Raw genomic sequence first — 18352 nt, 5'->3', positions numbered from 1 at the left:
TTTGCCAAGTTTGTACCCACTCCAACTCAGTATACTCTCGATTTTGCTATCCCACCATTTGTTTTTGTCAATAGCATTGACCCGCTCAATGTGGTGGTAAGTTTCCTCGCCAGCTTTCTTCTTCCTTCGTTTGCCGGAATGGTCTGGCGACTTTATATAGGGTTGCTACCGTCGCCGTAAATGATCACTTCCTGGTGATTCCATTTGAACTTTACTACCTGATGCAGCATTGATGCTACAGCCCCAGCAGCATGAACCCATGATTGTCCCAGCAGCAAGTTGTAAGACGCTGGTACATCTATTACCTGGAAATCAACCTCGAACCAGGTTGGTCCCATCTGCAGGCATAGACTAATCTCACCAATAGTGGACCTCTGAGAACCATCAGAGGCTTTCACATTGATTTCTCCATCCTTTATCTCATGCAGCCCTTTACCCAATTTCTTGAGTGTTACCAGCGGACAAATGTTAAGATTGGAACCTCCATCGATCAGGATTCTGGTGATGAAATAATCTTTGCATTGCACGATGATGTGCAGTGCTTTGTTGTGCCCCAGCCCTTCAGGTGGCAGCTCGTCCTCATAAAAGGTGATCTTACGGATTTCCAGCACTTGTCCTACCATATTAGCCACTTCCCTGCTAGTGATGTTACTTGGTATGTACGCTTCATTTAGCAGCTTTAACAAAGCATTCTTGTGCATCTCAGAATTTTGCAGCAAAGAGAGAATGGATATTTGCGCTGGCATCTTGTTTAACTGGTCGATGACCGAATATTCCTTAGCCTATACCTTCCTCCAAAGGTCATCCAGACCTTCCTCAATGAGAGGCGGCCGATTGGAGGCATGCTTGCTTGATTCGACAAGATGTTCAGGGGTATAGACTCTACCAGTTCTTGTTATACCCTGTACTGCGACAGTTTCTTCAATCTTGACCTTGCTTTTCCTTCTCTCCTCGGCTGTATATTCCCAGGGTACATCATTTGTATAGAATGGTGGCATGGTTGACATTGCCACTAGGATCGGCACGGCTATCCTCGCTTCGAATAGAACATGTGCCTTAGGTGGCAAGACTGCAACCTCAAATGGTGCAGGTGCATTTGCCGGAGACACGAATTCAACCTCAATTGGTGCCAGTCTCTTTGCGAATAGTGCTGCTTCAAACTCAAGAGGTATAGACATATTCACCTTAGTGTCCTCAGACGGTTGGATCTGGACTATGATTGGATTGAGAGTAATTGTTGGTTTCTTTGGGTATCACCTTCTGCGATCAACCCGATTGATCCCTCGAGATCCCAGTCATCTTCTACTTCAATCATGTGGATACCTCCACCCTTATGGTCTGTCAGAGGGTTGTTGCGGACGTTTGGAGTGGGTTCCTTGGCCACAATGATCTTGTTATCAATCAAAGATTGTATCTTGTCTTTCAAAGAGCGGTATTCATCGATGGTGTGCCCTTTCATGCCGGAGTGGTATGCACAGGTCTTGTTTGGGTTAACCCACTGAGAAGGATTCTCAAGGGTTGTAGCAGGGATGGGGGTGACATAACCAGCAGTTTTGAGCCTCTTATACAGCTGGTCGATGGGTTCAGTGATGGTTGTATATTGTTTTGGAGGTCTGCAATCAAAATTAGGTCGGGGTCTAGGGAATTTTGGCGTGTAGGGGTGATTGATAGTGGGATGGTTGAGCATTCTAAGTTTGGTAGACATGAGCGGGCTGGGAGTATCTGGGTAAAGTAGGTTGATATGTAGGAAGTGGAGATGACTGATAAGTTGGTGGCGGAGCTCGGTATGAGCGTGCTTGGTAATTTGGGGTCGGCTGGTATGTGAGTGGAGGTGTTGGATAAGTTTGGTATTTGAGGGGAGACTTGGTCCTTTGTACAACCATCACGGCCCCTATGTCCCTTTTCTTAGACACACCACCAGACTGTAAAGCCTTATTTATGGCTTGCAAGGCTTCGAAATTTGTAACCATACCACTTTTAATATCTTCTTCAATTCTTTCACCTAATTTGATAATGTTGGAAAACATGTGGTTCTCAATCATCATCAGCCGTTCATAGTACTGCGGGTCCTGAGCCGAACAAAGAACTTGTTCATTTGCTCCTCTTCTTAGGCGGGTCTGACCTTAGCAGCTTCGGACCTCCAGCGAGTAGCATACTCGCGAAACGTCTCCGTGGGCTTCTTCTTTAAATTCTGGATATAGAACACATCTGGTGCGTTCTCTGTATTAAACCTGAATATGTCCATAAAGTCAGATACCATGCCTACCCAACTTGACCACTTCTTGGGATCTTGGCTGATGTACCAAGATAATGCATCTCCTTTCAAACTCCTCATGAACAACTTCATGTGGATCCTTTTATCCTTCCCTACTCCAACCAGCTTGTCGCAATATGTCCTCAGATGGACCCTTGGATCACCCATACCATCAAACATTTTGAACTTAGAAGGTTTGTACCCCTCAGGCAGTTCGACATCAGGATGTATATAAAGGTCCTCATAGTTTAGCCCCTTGATTCCTTTGCTTCCCTCAACGCCCTAAATCCGGCTGGTCAGTTTCTTAAGTTCCTCGGCCAAGTTCCTGATAAGAATATCCTTTTCATCAAACTCAGGTGTGCATGAGATAGGTTGGGTGGAGTATGGCATGGTGTATGGGTGTGGAAATGGTCGTTTGTGGAGTTCTGAGGTTCTGGGATGAGTAGTGGAGTGTTGTTTGGGGTATGGCAGGCGTTGCATTGGTTCTTTGGTGGAGTAGCATGATGATGAGGCGCGGGATGATTCTACTATTTTGGGATATTTTGAGGAGGTGTAGGATATTGAGCGTTGGGGAAGTTGATATCTGGGGTGTTGAGGAAAAATGACAGGTTTGCCAGATTTCGAACATGATCGAGCTCTTCTTGGAATTTCAACAGTTTCTGTTCAAGTTGTGATACATTTTCGTTAGGAACCCGAATACCCTGGCCATCAGTGGCCTCTACCCATTCAGTTGTGTTCTCCTTCCCGATGTTGCTTAAATCTTCCATTTTATACTTGCCTTTGTTCTTGCCTTTAGAGGGACTAAGAGAAGGAGTGGGTGGAGAGGTCCTGGATCTTGTGAAATAAGATGATGATGCCAGAGTGAATGAACTAACCTTTGGGAAGGGGAATAATAAAAACAAAAACAAAACAAAAGGTAGTTAAGTCAGTGAGGATTATAAACAGTATTGCAATATTTAAACACATAGTGCGGGAATGTAAAGCGTGTCCTAATTTGGGAACCTCTTTGTGCCCGAGGTAGGCCTAGCGACAAATAGGCTTGGAGAATGTTTAATGCTAAATGCCTTATTTTATTGATAAAGATAGGTGAATCCCAAAATGACACTAAATAAGCAAGAAATAAAAGTCACTAATGGCCATTGGCCTTATTACATTCATAAAGCGAAAAAGTAAATTCCTATCTATTTGGTCCCAGAAGGACCTTCCCCAGATTCAACATCCTTGGCTCCGTCAAACAGCTTCCCTAATTCGCGAAGTCCCAACAACAGGTATGCTCTGGCAAGATGTCCACCTTCGGTCCCTTCAGCCTTTTGACAGTCTTCAACCCTTTTGAGAAATTTTCCCTCTAGTTCTACTATGCCTCGCTCCAAGTATCCTAGCCTTTTGTTGGCACTGATAGCCATTTGTTTCCATTCCTCAATCAGCTTCTTGTTGGACTCTTGTATCTCGCGGTGTTCGCTCTCGCATTCACGGATTCTTTTGCGCAGCTAGTTGTACTTAAATTGCGCCTCGACCTTCTCATCTATAATTCTATGACCTCGAACAAACCCTGGCTAGCCCAGACCATCCCAATTGTCTTCCAACCAACCAGAATAGAAAGGGGTACAACCGGCATGATATCTGTCTAGCTCGATGGTGTCTTTCTCCACTGCGATCTTGCAGTGCCACATGTGCTGGGCTTGGCACTTGTGGGAACTATCATCATTTTGGAAGTCAGCTCGAAGATGTCTCATCTTGTCGACCCTGGGTATGACTTGCTTCCTACCTGCTTGCCTCATAACTTTAAGGGGGACGTAAGGGTGTGTTCCTCTTAGACCAATCAGTATCAGAAAAGGTGCATCTCTAGATCGAGCGATGAACTCCTCTATCGAAAACTACTCAAACATCCATTGAACCTGCCCTTCAGTCAGATTATCAAAGAGCTCAACCCATTCTTTGGCATTCTCAGGATGAGCGAACATGTCGGGGATGTAATTCATTCGCTTTGGATGGTGGAAAGCGATGTGATCATCCCAGGCCCTTCGCTGAATTTCTTATCGGTATTCGCCCTTTTGGAGATGTTCCATGAGCCAAAGCTGAAGTAGTAGATTGTAGCCTTCGAAGTGTCTCGCTCCTCGTTGACACTTCTTTATGGCTCGGTATATGTCTGCGGTGATCATGGTTACAATGCTGAATGTCTGCCCACCAATTCTCTCCATCAGGGTCTTGGTTACCATAGCCAGCCTAGTATGGATTCTCCCTTTCTTCATCGGAAACACGATCAGACCCAGGAAGCAAAACATGAAGACGAATACCCTACGATGAATATGTCCCAAGGACGTGATGGCAAAATCGTTATGGTAGGTATGGTATGATTCGCTGTGACCGTACCTTTCATACAGGTAGTCAAAAGGGATGTATGATTCCTTTAGGCATACCAATTCTGCATTCTTCTTCAAACCCATCATTTTTAGGAAACCCTTGCTTGTGCGGTTCTCAGGTATCAGCGAACCCGAGGTTTCCCATACTATACTAGCTAGTCCTCCTATCTCCTCTAGCAAAGGTGTTATTTCGATGTCCCCAAAGCGGAACACGGCCCTTTCACAATCCCAAAATAAGGTAGCAGCTTCTATTATCATATTGTTAGGCTGGATCTCCAGGGGGGATGGTAGATTACCCAAATATTTTCTGACGAGGGTTTTGTCACTGGAATGTAAATCTTCCCACCAACTTAGCAATCTTGGGTGGATATTGGTGACCATGCCAATTCTGGGGACTTCGTGCCTCATATTTCAGCAAGTCAAACAAGGTTAGGCCCTTACGCCCACCAGACTCGACTATTTAACATCAACAATTAGCATGAAGTATTTAGTTCTCCAAATAAATGCACAGAACATGATGATGTCCATTTGGGTTTAGGGAAACCCAGTGGACTTTTGGACAAGGCTATCTTAAAGGATTATTATGTGGACAGCATAACTGACCCGGCTAGGTTTAACCATGATGCATGCACAATTTAAACAGAGTAAGGTTTCTATGGGGTTTTAGACTGGTACCCTTGAGCGGACAATTCAAAGGGAAAGGCATGGAACTATCGACTGCACCGCTGATCGACTAGTTTTACCGCAAATAAGCCTTTTCGAATTTATGAGGGGTAATGATATAGGAAGGACGCAACCACTCATCAAGCGTTGCTATAGTATTTGTTTGGCACGAGTGGAGTATGATGTGGAGCATAATTTTTGCCGCAGTTAATAACATATAGGCAAGTATTTTCACGTTGGAAAAATAAATACAACATTTAAATAATTGAAAAGACAGTTACAAGAAAAGGAAAACAAAGAGACAAGTTAGTTTTCAGGGTAATAAAGAAATCATAAATGTTTAAAAAGAAACAGACAATTAAATTCAAATAAGGAAGGAGGGTACGGGATAAAGCATGCTTGGACTAATTTGTAAAGACAAGTTTGTTATGGTAAAAGCCTAAAAAAATATCCCCAGCAGAGTCGCCATATTGTCGCGCCCCCTTTTTCCCTCCTCGCGGAGAGAGGTCCAGGTTTCGACATTCCATGGGGTGCAATGACTCATTTACTTTTTGGAAATTGGGTATTTGAAGAGTCGCCACCTAACGGATTATGGTGCGTTAGGACACCTAGAGTGATTAACTCTTGGGTTGGTTTGCATTACCAGAGATTAGGGTAAGGGCTCGAGATAACCTCGAGGGGAAGGTGTCAGGAACCCCTCTTGGTCCACAACTGTGGGTCCCAACCAAGCTTATATTTTTACAAATTAGTCCATACAAATAATTGAATCAAATAGGTGCAGTACGTTTGAACAAGTCAAGTAGTGAAATAAAGGTTGAACAAATTATGAAGAAAAGTTTTAAACAAGGAGAAGGTTAGGGGGTAAAGAGGGGTCCTAGGTTGTTTATCCTACAGGATCACCCCACGCAAAGTCCGGTAAACACTCCTCAATGAGGGGCTACACGTGACATTAGCGTGTAGTCATCATATCCCACGTCTACCCTTCCCATCCCCTTATTGGTCATGCAAAGCGAGTGTTGGTCATCGATTCCTATTGCGTACTGCTAACCGTCCCTTCTTAATAGTCCCGGAGGGAATTAGGACCTCTTCCTATAGGCAGTTCTAGACATACCCCTAAGGCTTAAAGGCAAAATTCTAAGGCAACAGTCAAAGAAAAGCAATTTAGGACTTTCACAGAAATGGAGCAATTAAAGGCTCATAGTTTCCTCCACGAACAAGCATACATGCAGTACTACTCAACCACAAATAAGGTCTTTAGCAATCAAAGTCCTAAAGCAGGATTTCTAAATGATTATGCAGGAATAAACCACTTTCATATGCAGAAGTCACAACCTATTAGTTGTCTAGGATCTCTTTTAAAAGCTCATTAGGATTCAGAAACGTTGAGTGACAGAAATAGCTTCAGACATTGCAAGTTTTGAAAATGCCCTAAGGCTTGCCTACATGCAGGACTGATACTTATGTTAATGTAGAAACAAGCAAGTTTTGAAATAGTCCCTTTTAAACCTACAAGCAGGATATCTAATGAGATTACAGCATTTTTGAAAGGACTAATTTTAGAAAAAAGAGTTATTGCCCGGTTTTAAGAAGTAAACTAGGCGAGGTACATTTAATCTATTGGGCTAATTCGAATTACCAGACAGAATTGCGAGTTAGATCATGGTATCTAGGCATATTACTGGTTTTAGTTAACTTGCAGTAACATATGAAAGGCTTGCTGAATCGGAATCACACCTTATAGGCATGGTATCTACACTTGAGTTGATTTAAAACATGATGACTTGGAACCTAGAAACATGGTTTCTACATGACAAATGCACGATTTAAGAACATGATTTGTATCTTATGCAAGTGACATTAAAAGTGAAGTCCTTATAGGCATGGTTTCTATTATGATGCAAATGAGATTGAAAGCGAAACCATACATGCATGCTTCTACTATGCAAATGCAATCAGATTCAACAAGAACAGAAACTCTATATGCATGTTCTCTAGTGAGTGAGGCAAGCAGATTCGAATTAAATCCTAATGCAGGATTCCTACCCAAGTTAACCCATAAAATATACATCTACCCACCCTTTCACTAAATGCCCCAAATATATGTTTACAAATTATTACAGGCCAACAAATGAATTACATAAGTGAAATAAAAATAAGAAGCTATTCTATAGAGAGCCTGCAATCAGGCCATAGTTACCCAAAGCCTCCAATGGTCTTTCAATCCTTGTTTCCATAGACAAATCAGAGTCTAGGTGCATCAAAGTTCCCTAAGGGTCTCAAGGACCCCAGACAATGCTTACACCAAGACTTAATAGCCAAGCATTGAATCAGTGCAGTGTGGAAAGCCAGTCTTAGTATGCCATAGTTCCAAGAGTTCTCAAGGGGATCCCAAGGCAGTACACATACTAGAGGGGGCAGAACTTATTAACTAGGAGTAGAGTGAAAGTGCAGGACATATGTTTGAAAGGAGTTTTTTAAAAAACTGGACTGAAAGGTCCATTTTGAAAGCAATTAGTAACAGAGATGGTTGAAAGAAGTGGGATTAGTAAAACAGAGTTCAAACACTTCAAGGTAAGACCACACACAGTAAGTGAATAAATTCAGTAATCACACATGGGGTTAAGGGGGTTTGGGGATACATATACATTGACTGCAGACACCTGACCCTAGCAGGAGTATTAGGACTGGTATGGACATGCTCAGAGATAGTTGGACACCGGCATAATCACAAACCAGTCATGAACACATAGAGGAGGGACAGGGGATTTGTGATTCACAAAGTGGTAAGTGCACAATAGGTAAAAGAATACAATTGTCCAGGCATGCTTGAATCACACAAAGGGAATACATGAATTTAAAGGGAGGGGAATCATATCAGCATGCTTAGATACAGACTTAACAACAAAACCACAAGTAAAAGCATGCCAGAAATAAAAGAAACTGAAACAAGAATAGAAACATGTTGTTGTTGAGACTTTAAATTAAACTAGGACATACCAGTGAAGATAGAGGTAAGCAAAATGAAAGAACCAAGGTTTACAGATGATTAGTCTTGGCTTGCAGCCGGCTAATAGTAGTAGAATAACACAGTTTTTTAAGTAAGAGAGTGGTTTTTGAAAGCCAAGTCTCGTGTCTTGTTAATGAAAGACTTATGGTATTTATAGCTTTAAAAATAGGTAAAAAAAATAAGGTAACGAGTAAAGGTTTAGCACAATTATGGAAATAATCACAATTAGAATCCAATTAATACAAGTACTCCCTTTTATTCAAGGAATTACAGCTTAAATGGATATCAGCAGGGATAACCAATGAAATAAAATCAATTGAGAAAGACTGTTTTTACCATATAAGGGGTAGTAAAAATATAGAGCATATGATTGAGTCTAAGTACAGAATACACTAATTAAGGAAAGGATTCAGCAAGAATGAAGCACCATAGCAAATAAGGAAATGGAATCAATTAACCTAAAAAGGCGAGTAAAATTTTAGGGTTTTATAAGAAAATCTTGCAATCAAACCATAAATTAAGGAAATCAGGATCAATCAAGAGGGAGTCATAATTTTGTACTTCAACATATAAATAGAGAAGAATGAACAGGCGTAGCAGACATGCAAGGTCAGCCATATCGACAGAAAGAAGCAAGAGATGAGCAAATTAGATGGACACAATCATACAGAAGTGACATGAGTAGGCTAAGGACTCAGTAGAAAAACCCATTCGAAGCATGGTAACCAACAGAAACTTAACAAAGTCAAGTAGTCATGGCTAACACATAGAACCAGAGTGAAGAAAACCAATCTAACACACAAAAACAGGTAAAGAAGATCAGGCCAACACACAAAAATAAGTAAAGAAAATCTTTAAGAAATTAGGGCTTTTTAACAGAGTTGAGTTAAAAAGCAGTAAGAACTTAGAATTGGTCAAGATAAACAAAGAAAAAGGTTTAATCATAAAGAAATTAGTCGAAACAGGTATAGAAAGAACTCCGAAAACCCTAGTTTCTCAAAGAGAGTAAAAAATGGTTTAAAGTAGAAGATCTTTCAGAAGAAAGCTCGAGAATAAGCAAGTCACAGAAGGAGATAGGCTTAAAGCATAAAAATAACATAGATTTGAGAGATTCAGAAGAGGGTTAGGGTTTCAAAAAATAAAACCAATTAAAAATTAAAGGAACATGTTGAAACTTCACCCATCATGACATATAAGGTGTGATTTTGCACAAAATCACACCGGAGACCCATAAGTAATAGGAACAGAAACCCTAGGTCCAAATCCACATGGCCTAGGACCCTTGAAGGCCTTAGAGATGATGAGCAGGGTGATGAGAGACCCATTGGAGGCTTGGGTTTGAAAGGGTGGTTGCTGGAGATGACCGGAGAAGGAGGCGGTGAAAAGTGATTAGGATTAGGTCGAGAGAGAAGAGAGACGAGAGTATCTGAGGGCAGTGCCCTTAGAAAAGTGATTAGGGTTAGGAGGTCTCTTAGAATTAAAAAGAAAAGGTTGAACGAGGGTCGTTGATCTAAGAGATCAACGGTCAGAATTTAGGATGGCTTGGGTCGGGTAGACGTGTATAGGATCTGGGTCGGGTGGTTTGGGTGTGAAATTGGGCTGGAGAGGGGTCCAATTCTGGCTATAATTGAAAGCCAAATTTGGCTATTATTTAAATGGCCAATTTCACCTATTTAATTTATAAAACAATAACATGCAATTTATGGAAAATAAATTTAAGGTGCCAAAATGATTTGAAATACATAATTAACAATTTAAAAATACGAGATCCAATTTTATGCATATAAAACACAATTAAATCTTAAAAGGGCTAATATTGTAATTATGTGCAATTTAGCTTTAAAAATACTAAATGTAATTGTAAAAATATATAAAAATTACCTTAGCCATATTTTGGCATAAATATAGAAATTAAATAGATGAATTATCAAAACAATAATTTTGAAAATAATTATTGGGGTTTTATGAATAAAAAGGGAGAAAATAAGTCAATTTAATCCCTTAAAATTATGGAAAAAATAATAAAAACCTTGGACATGCTTATATATGCATATATATATGCTATTTTGAATGTAGTTATGCATGTTTAAAATATTTAGGAAAATATTGGGTACCAACACTCACCATATGAATAATACAAATGTGTACGGCATCACCCTTCGTGCTTTATCACTCTTCCTCACCATATGAATAATATAAATGTGCACGACATCACCCTTCGTGCTTCATCAGTCTTCCTTACCATATGATAATATAAATGTGCACAGCATCACCCTTCGTGCTTTATCACTCTTCCTCACCATAAGAAACAACAGAAACAATAATAATCCGGCAAGGGCATCACAATCAAACAACTTCGTTTCATCACTTAATTTCACAACAGAAATCTCAACTGGAGACAATACTCAACCAATATCCAAAACCAGGAAAAACATAATAAGACTTGTTTAACATGAGTAATAACTAGTTTAAGAAGGAACAATACATACAAAGAAACACAACGGTCACAAGTGTAAGAGTCACTCGCATGCTATGACCCGACAACAACGTATAGATACTTATCACCACACCTATACGTGGTACTTAACAACTAAACAAGTAGCAAATAATGCAACAACACCTATCTCTCAAGCTAAGGTTAGCCACGACACTTACCTCGATTCCACGGCCAAACTCAACCCTCAAATACTGTTTTTCCCTTAGTTTCCACTTCTAGTCCGCTCGTATCTATGCATAATTAACTTATTAACATCAATTAATGCCAAAGAAACCAATTCTAATGCATGATTATAGATTTCCAAACATTTTTCCCAAAAAGTCAAAAACTGACACGGGGCTTGCTTGGTCAAAACTCGAAGTTTGGACCAAAACCCGATTACCCATTCACCCTCGAGCTCGGATATGCAATTGATTTTGGAATCCGACCTTAATTTGAGGTCTAAATCCCCAAATTCCAAAATTCCTAAATTCTACCCAAAAACACCCAAATTTTCCATGAAAATCCATAGATTTTGTGATGAAATCTTGTAAAAAGATGGAATAGATTGAAGGGAATGAGTTAGAAATCGTTTACCTATGATTTGGGGAAGAAATACTCTTTAGAAAATTGCATCTTGAAGCTTAGGGTTTGAAACTTTGAGAAATGAATGAAAAATCCCGTCCAAGACTCTTTTACTCAGCTGCAGATGTGGCATTTGCGACTTGAGCTTCGCAATTGTGAAGCTTGCAAATGTGAAGAACCATCGCAAATGCGAAGTTCCTCACACTTCCGCTGCCATCTCAATTGAAAAGGTAATGATCGTAATTGCGATCAGGGACCTCAGCAAATGTGACAACATTTGCGATCACACCCCTTCCCAGACTTTCTTCGCAATTGCGAACATGAGCTGGCCCGGCTTCCTTCGCATTTGAGATGGAAGCCTCGCAAATGTGACATTGACAGAGGTCGCAAATACGAATCCTGACCTCGCATTTGCGAGGTCTGAGTCTTGCAACTCAGCTGAAGCATACCAGCAATTCTCTAAGTTCAAAAGTTACTCCGTAGCCTATACAAAACGCACCCGAGCCCCTCAGGGCTCTGAACCAAACATGCACACAAGTCTTAAAATATCATATGAACTTGCTCACGCGATCAAATCGCCAAAATAACATCTAGAACTATGAATTCAACACCAAAATACATGAAATTTTCAAGATAGTTCAAACTTTCTATTTTCTCAACCAAAGGTCCGAATCACGTCAAATTACTTCCGTTTTCACCAAATTTCACAAATAAGATTAAAATATTATAACGGACCTGTACCGGGTTCCGGAACCAAAATACAGGCCCGATACCAACAAGTTCAAGCATTATTCAATTTCTAAAAACCATTATATTTTTCAGGTAACAATTTTCTTCAAAAATTTATTTCTCGGGCTAGGGACCTCGGAATTCGATTCCGGGCATATTCCAGGTCCCATATTTTATTACAGACCCTCCGGGACCATCAAATTACGAGTCCGAATTCGTTTACTAAAAATATTGATCGAAGTCAACTTAAATCCATTTTTAAAGGTAAACTCAATATGTTTCTCAAATTTCACATAAAGGCTTTCCGAAAATGTGCTCGGACTGCGCACGTAAATTGAGGAGGAAGAAAATGAGGTTTGGAAGACCTCGAAACCCCGAACTGGTTCCTAAAATACGAGATGACCTTTTGGGTCATCACACTATAAGGTGGGGGTCGTTTTGTATACTGTATAATGCAATTAATTATGATTTAAGAATTTATATTGAGTTAATACATTATTTTATTGTGATTTTAAATGCAGGATAACTAATTCATGTATTATTTTATACACCAATCGGTCTATTATTTTATCCCACCACCAACATGAAATAACTAATTCATGTATATGCTATGCATGGATAAAGCATCACAATGAGAAAACTATGTTTTTGTCTTTTTCCAAGAAGCGTACAAAGACCAAATATCCTAGGGTGTAATTGTAAATTTATTATTTATTAGTTAAGAACTAGACAAATAGTTTATATGATATTTTGTACCCAATTTTAGTGCAATGAACCAAACATCCAACAAAAAGTAATTTATGTATTATTAATATCTACATTACTAATTTATGTATAACTAGTCTTCGAACCAAATGACCCCTAAAAGTATTTCAATTTTTCTTTGCTTATGGAGTCATACAAAGGTAGAATAACTTTTATATACCTATTGTATGCCGAATTATTGAACATGGAAGTTTTTTAAAAGCTATGTGTAGCTAATGGCGTCCACACATCATTCCGTATTTATACATGGTCTCGAGAAGGGTTGTACTCCTTTAATATAAATATTGGTGGTTGTTTTCACGACCAAACCCTAAATCCTATCACATTTCAAGAATTACCACAAAAAGCTGGAGATTGAACCTTCTTAAGGAAAATTCAAATGTGAAATGTCCAGGCGACAAGTCTTTACCCAGCTGAATCAAACCTTATTTAAAAAACATGGGCATTATCCTCAGCAGCTGAGTCACTAATGACAACTCTATGATCTCTCATTATAATCTTGAATCTCTTAATTATGCCCTTACTTTTCAACTTTTATCCCAATCTTTCTGAGTCCGGAACCAAAATGTGGTTCTTTTGGACAAGTAGCACCTTAATAGGTGTAAAAATAGAGATGACATTTTTATATATAGCGCCCAAATACTGGGCGCTATACATTAATGTTAACTGTGTCGTTAATGTATAGCGCCCAGTATTTGGGCGCTATATATAAAAAGCTGACACTAACAGGTATAGCGCCCAAAAACCCGGCGCTATACATATTTTTTAAAAATCGAGCCGTCTTCTTCAAGTTGACGATTCTGCTTCTTCTTCCTCAATATTTTACATATTCTTCTTCTTGGTCCCCCACTCCCATACCCGCTGCCCCACCACTTTTAAAAAAAAAATTGGGTCCCCCTCACATAAAAGGTGAAGAACGTAGGTCCCACATTCGAGTAGAGCTTCGTATTATTGTTGATTCACACTTCCGGAGTCAAAATTTCAATCTATTTGCTTTCCGAAAATTCTAAATCGAGGTATTTCGGTTTATTTTAAGTTGAAACTTTTATAATAATGTATATTATTTGATTTGTATGTGTTCTATTTCGGTTTGTGTTATTTTTTTCGAAACTAGTATGTTAAATTTATCCGGATTTAATATTAGTATTTTATAAAAAAATATAAATTTGTCAAATAAATTTGTCTGTTAATATCCTGATTTATATATATGTGTTTTCATGCCTTTTTGTGTTTTATTTGCAATTAAATTTATTTGTTGTTTATGTTTAGTTTAGATTATTTATTAGCGTAGTAAAATCTAGACCTTTTTAGCGTAGTAAAATGTAGACCCTTTTAGTGTAGAGCCTTGTTGCGTAGTAATGTGTAGTATTTTAGCTTAGAATTCCTTTTGTTTAAGTATCTTATACTGGTAGTTGAAAATGCAAATTTTGTACAATTAAGTTAATAATTGTATCAACACACATAATTACTAATGTTAATTTGGTGTCACTGGGCCTCAAAATATCGAGCCCGGAACCCATAGGTATATATATATATAATTTGTACAATTAAGTTATTAAAAAATATGAATTTAAATTATAAAACAAACACATAATTATTAATAATAGTTTGGTGCCACTAGGACTCAAAATAATCGAGCCCGGAACCCATAGGTGTATATATATATATATATATATATATATATAATTTGTACAATTAAGTTATTAAAAAATATGAATTTAAATTATAAAACAAACACATAATTATTAATGATAGTTTGGTGCCACTGGGCCTCAAAATATCGAGCCCGGAACCCATAGATATCGAGCCCGGAACACATAGGTGTATATATATAATTTGTACAATTAAGTTATTAAAAAAATATGAATTTAAATTATAAAACAAACACATAATTATTAATGATAGTTTGGTGCTACTGGGACTCAAATATCGTTAGTGCCACTAGGCCTCAAAATATCGAGCCCGGAACACATAGGTGTATATATATAATTTGTACAATTAAGTTATTAAAAAAATATGAATTTAAATTATAAAACAAACACATAATTATTAATGATAGTTTGGTGCCACTGGGCCTCAAAATATCGAGCCCGGAACCCATAGGTGTATATATATATATATATATATATATATATATATATATATATATATATATATATATATATATATATATATATATATATATATATAATTTGTACAATTAAGTTATTAAAAAAATATGAATTTAAATTATAAAACAAACACATAATTATTAATGATAGTTTGGTACCACTGGGCCTCAAAATATCGAGCCCAAAACCCATAGTTATAATTTTTATATATAATTTGTACAATTAAGTTATTAAAAAATATGAATTTAAATTATAAAATAAACACATAATTATTAATGATAGTTTGGTGCCACTAGGCCCTCAAAATATCGAGCCCGGAACCCATAGGTATATATATATATATAAAATTTGTACAATTAAGTTATTAAAAATATGAATTTAAATTATAAAACAAACACATAATTATTAATGATAGTTTGGTGCTACTGGGATTCAAATATAGAGCCTGGAACCCATAGGTATAATTTTTGTATAACGCTAAAAATTGTGTATCTCAAAAAATTAATATTTAATATACAGAATAAAATACAATTAATATTGTTTTAATTTACAGTTGACGACATGGACGCGACTATACATCCTGACCCTCGGACGTTGGATCTATTAGCCCTACAGCCCCAGCATAGATCCGAGTATATATGGGACAGACAGCTGCTTACGCACAAACACAAACACAAACATAGCAGGCCAATATAATAAAAATACGTGAAATATGAAAAATACACTAAACACATACACGCTAATGTTTAGATCCGGTTGCCATTTATTCTCCGCTCTAACCACTTAAATCATTCTTCCAGTTGTTCTTTTTCTTCTTCTACCTCTTTCAGTTTCGCCTTCACCTTCGCAAGTTCCTGTTTATATTTTTTTTTTACGTTCCTTTTGTGCTTCAGAATTCCATTATGTTTTTCATTTTTCTTCTCTCACCTCCTTCAATTTCGCCCTCAAGTCTGCAATAATTCTATTGCTTTATTTTCATGTTCCCGTTGTCTTAAACACATATTATGAAGATACTGCAGTTGTTCTCTGTAGCATTCCTGATAACATGGTTCATCAACCCATTCCTCAAAATCACAAATAGGTTCGCTGGGAACCTTGTTAAACAGGTTCATACAGTGCCAGTAGCGGCGTCCAACTTCATCACCATCCCAACAATTTTGCATCAAGCATGCTTTTCCACGCTTGCACTTTGGTGGACGAAGAGGTTGAGCCATTTGTGAAATATTTGTTTTTAGTAAAAAAAACCTTACTTTTAATGAAATATTTGCTTTTAGTAAATTTTGAGCACACAAAATAACTATAATGATCCCGTTATTTATAGGTGAAACAACACACACATAACGTAGTGTTCAACTGCGCTAAATACATAACATACTATCTAATGGCGTTATATTTTGCGTGTTAAATATCATGATGTTAACAAGACAACTTTATATCAGCTGGTCAGCTTTTTCAGTTCGACAAGACAACACACACATAACGTAGTGTTCAACCGTGCTAAATACATAACGTACTATCTAATGGCGCTATATTTTGCGTGTTAAATATCATGATGTTGACAAGATAACTTTATGTCAGCTGGTCAGCTTTTTCAGTTCGGCAAGAGAACACACACATAACGTAGCGTTCAACCGCGCTAAATACATAACGTACTATCTAATGGCGCTATATTTTGCGTGTTAAATATCATGATGTTGACAAGATAACTTTATGTCAGCTGGTCAGCTTTTTCAGTTCGGCAAGAGAACACACACATAACGTAGCGTTCAACCGCGCTAAATACATAACGTACTATCTAATGGCGCTATATTTTGCGTGTTAAATATCATGATATTGACAAGACAACTTTATGTCAGCTGGTCAGCTTTTTCAGTTCGACAAGACAACACACACATAACGTAGTGTTCAATCGCGCTAAATACATAACGTACTATCTAATGGCGCTATATTTTGCTTGTTAAATATCATGATGTTGACATGACAACTTTATGTCAGTTGGTCAGATTTTTCAGTTCGACAAGACAACACACACAAAACGTAGTGTTCAACCGCGCTAAATACATAATGTACTATCTAATGGCGCTATATTTTGCATGTTAAATATCATGATGTTGATAAGACAACTTTATGTTAGCTGGTCAGCTTTTTCAGTTCGACAAGACAACACACACAAAATGTAGTGTTCAACCGCGCTAGATACATAATGTCCTATCTAATGGCGCTATATTTTGCGTGTTAAATATCATGATGTTGACAAGACAATGTTATGTCAGTTGGTCAGCTTTTTCAGTTCGACAAGACAACACACACAAAACTATATATTTAACCGCGCTAAATATACAGAATTTTATTAAATTATTATTTAAATAGGTAAAATGGGAAAGTACAAATCATAATTAACAAGCATAACTTTATTTCATAAATCTTGCAACATACACATAACAACTAATTATTACAACATCAACTCATGGGTAGTTAGGTACACTAGAAGAACACCCACCGCGAGCTTGATTAGTTTTGCCACTCAAATCAGCTGAAGGACATTTATGACGGTCGTGTCCTGCTTGCGAGCATATACCACATTTGCGTGCATAAACGGTATCACTAACATCCATTTGGTTCCGTATACGTGTTCTCTTCTGCACCTGTATTTTACGCAAATAGAATTTGTTACACACCATTTTAAATGGTTCCGAAGGCCAATAATGCGCAGCACCCACTGGCTGTAACTGACCACTATATGTGTTTAGGTACTTGGAAACACTATATTGTTGATCAACATAGTTGGTCTCCGCATAACCAACACGTTGAAAACACTTGATGGCATGTGAGCAAGGCATGTGGTAGATGGACCATTTTCCGCAGGAGCATAACCTTGCTGATTCATTTATAGTATGTACATTATTACCCCGATTATTATGGATAGCGGTACGAACTTCAAAAATACCTCTTTCGTTATCATACTACAAAAATGAATGCTAATGTGCTCGATGTCTGTATTTCTCAAATCTCTGCATCGGCACTAGCATAAATTCAACACCCCTTTCCATCAATTCTGTTACAACTGCAGACCGTTCAATAAACCCCTCCGCCATTTGCTTGAACGACATTCGCACCATGGCTGTGACGGGAAATCCTCTTGCCGACTTCAATAACCCATTGAAGGACTCTGACAAGTTTATAGTAAGAATTCCCCATCGCCTGCCACCATCCGTATGCAACGTCCACTTTTCAGGGTCATGTCGCATTAACCAACGATAGGCTGCCTCATCTTCTTGCCTGATAGAATACATATGCCTCCGGAATTTATGTTGTTGGTGGTCTGTTGCTGCCATCCACATCAAATCATGTAGATACTTGTTGGGATGTGCCTTCTAGAAATTGGCCTTAAAGTGCCTCACA

The sequence above is a fragment of the Nicotiana tabacum genome, chromosome 16 (assembly GCF_000715075.1).
Source record: "Nicotiana tabacum cultivar K326 chromosome 16, ASM71507v2, whole genome shotgun sequence".
Classification (NCBI taxonomy): Eukaryota; Viridiplantae; Streptophyta; class Magnoliopsida; order Solanales; family Solanaceae; genus Nicotiana; species Nicotiana tabacum.
This window is presented reverse-complemented; position numbering follows the sequence as displayed.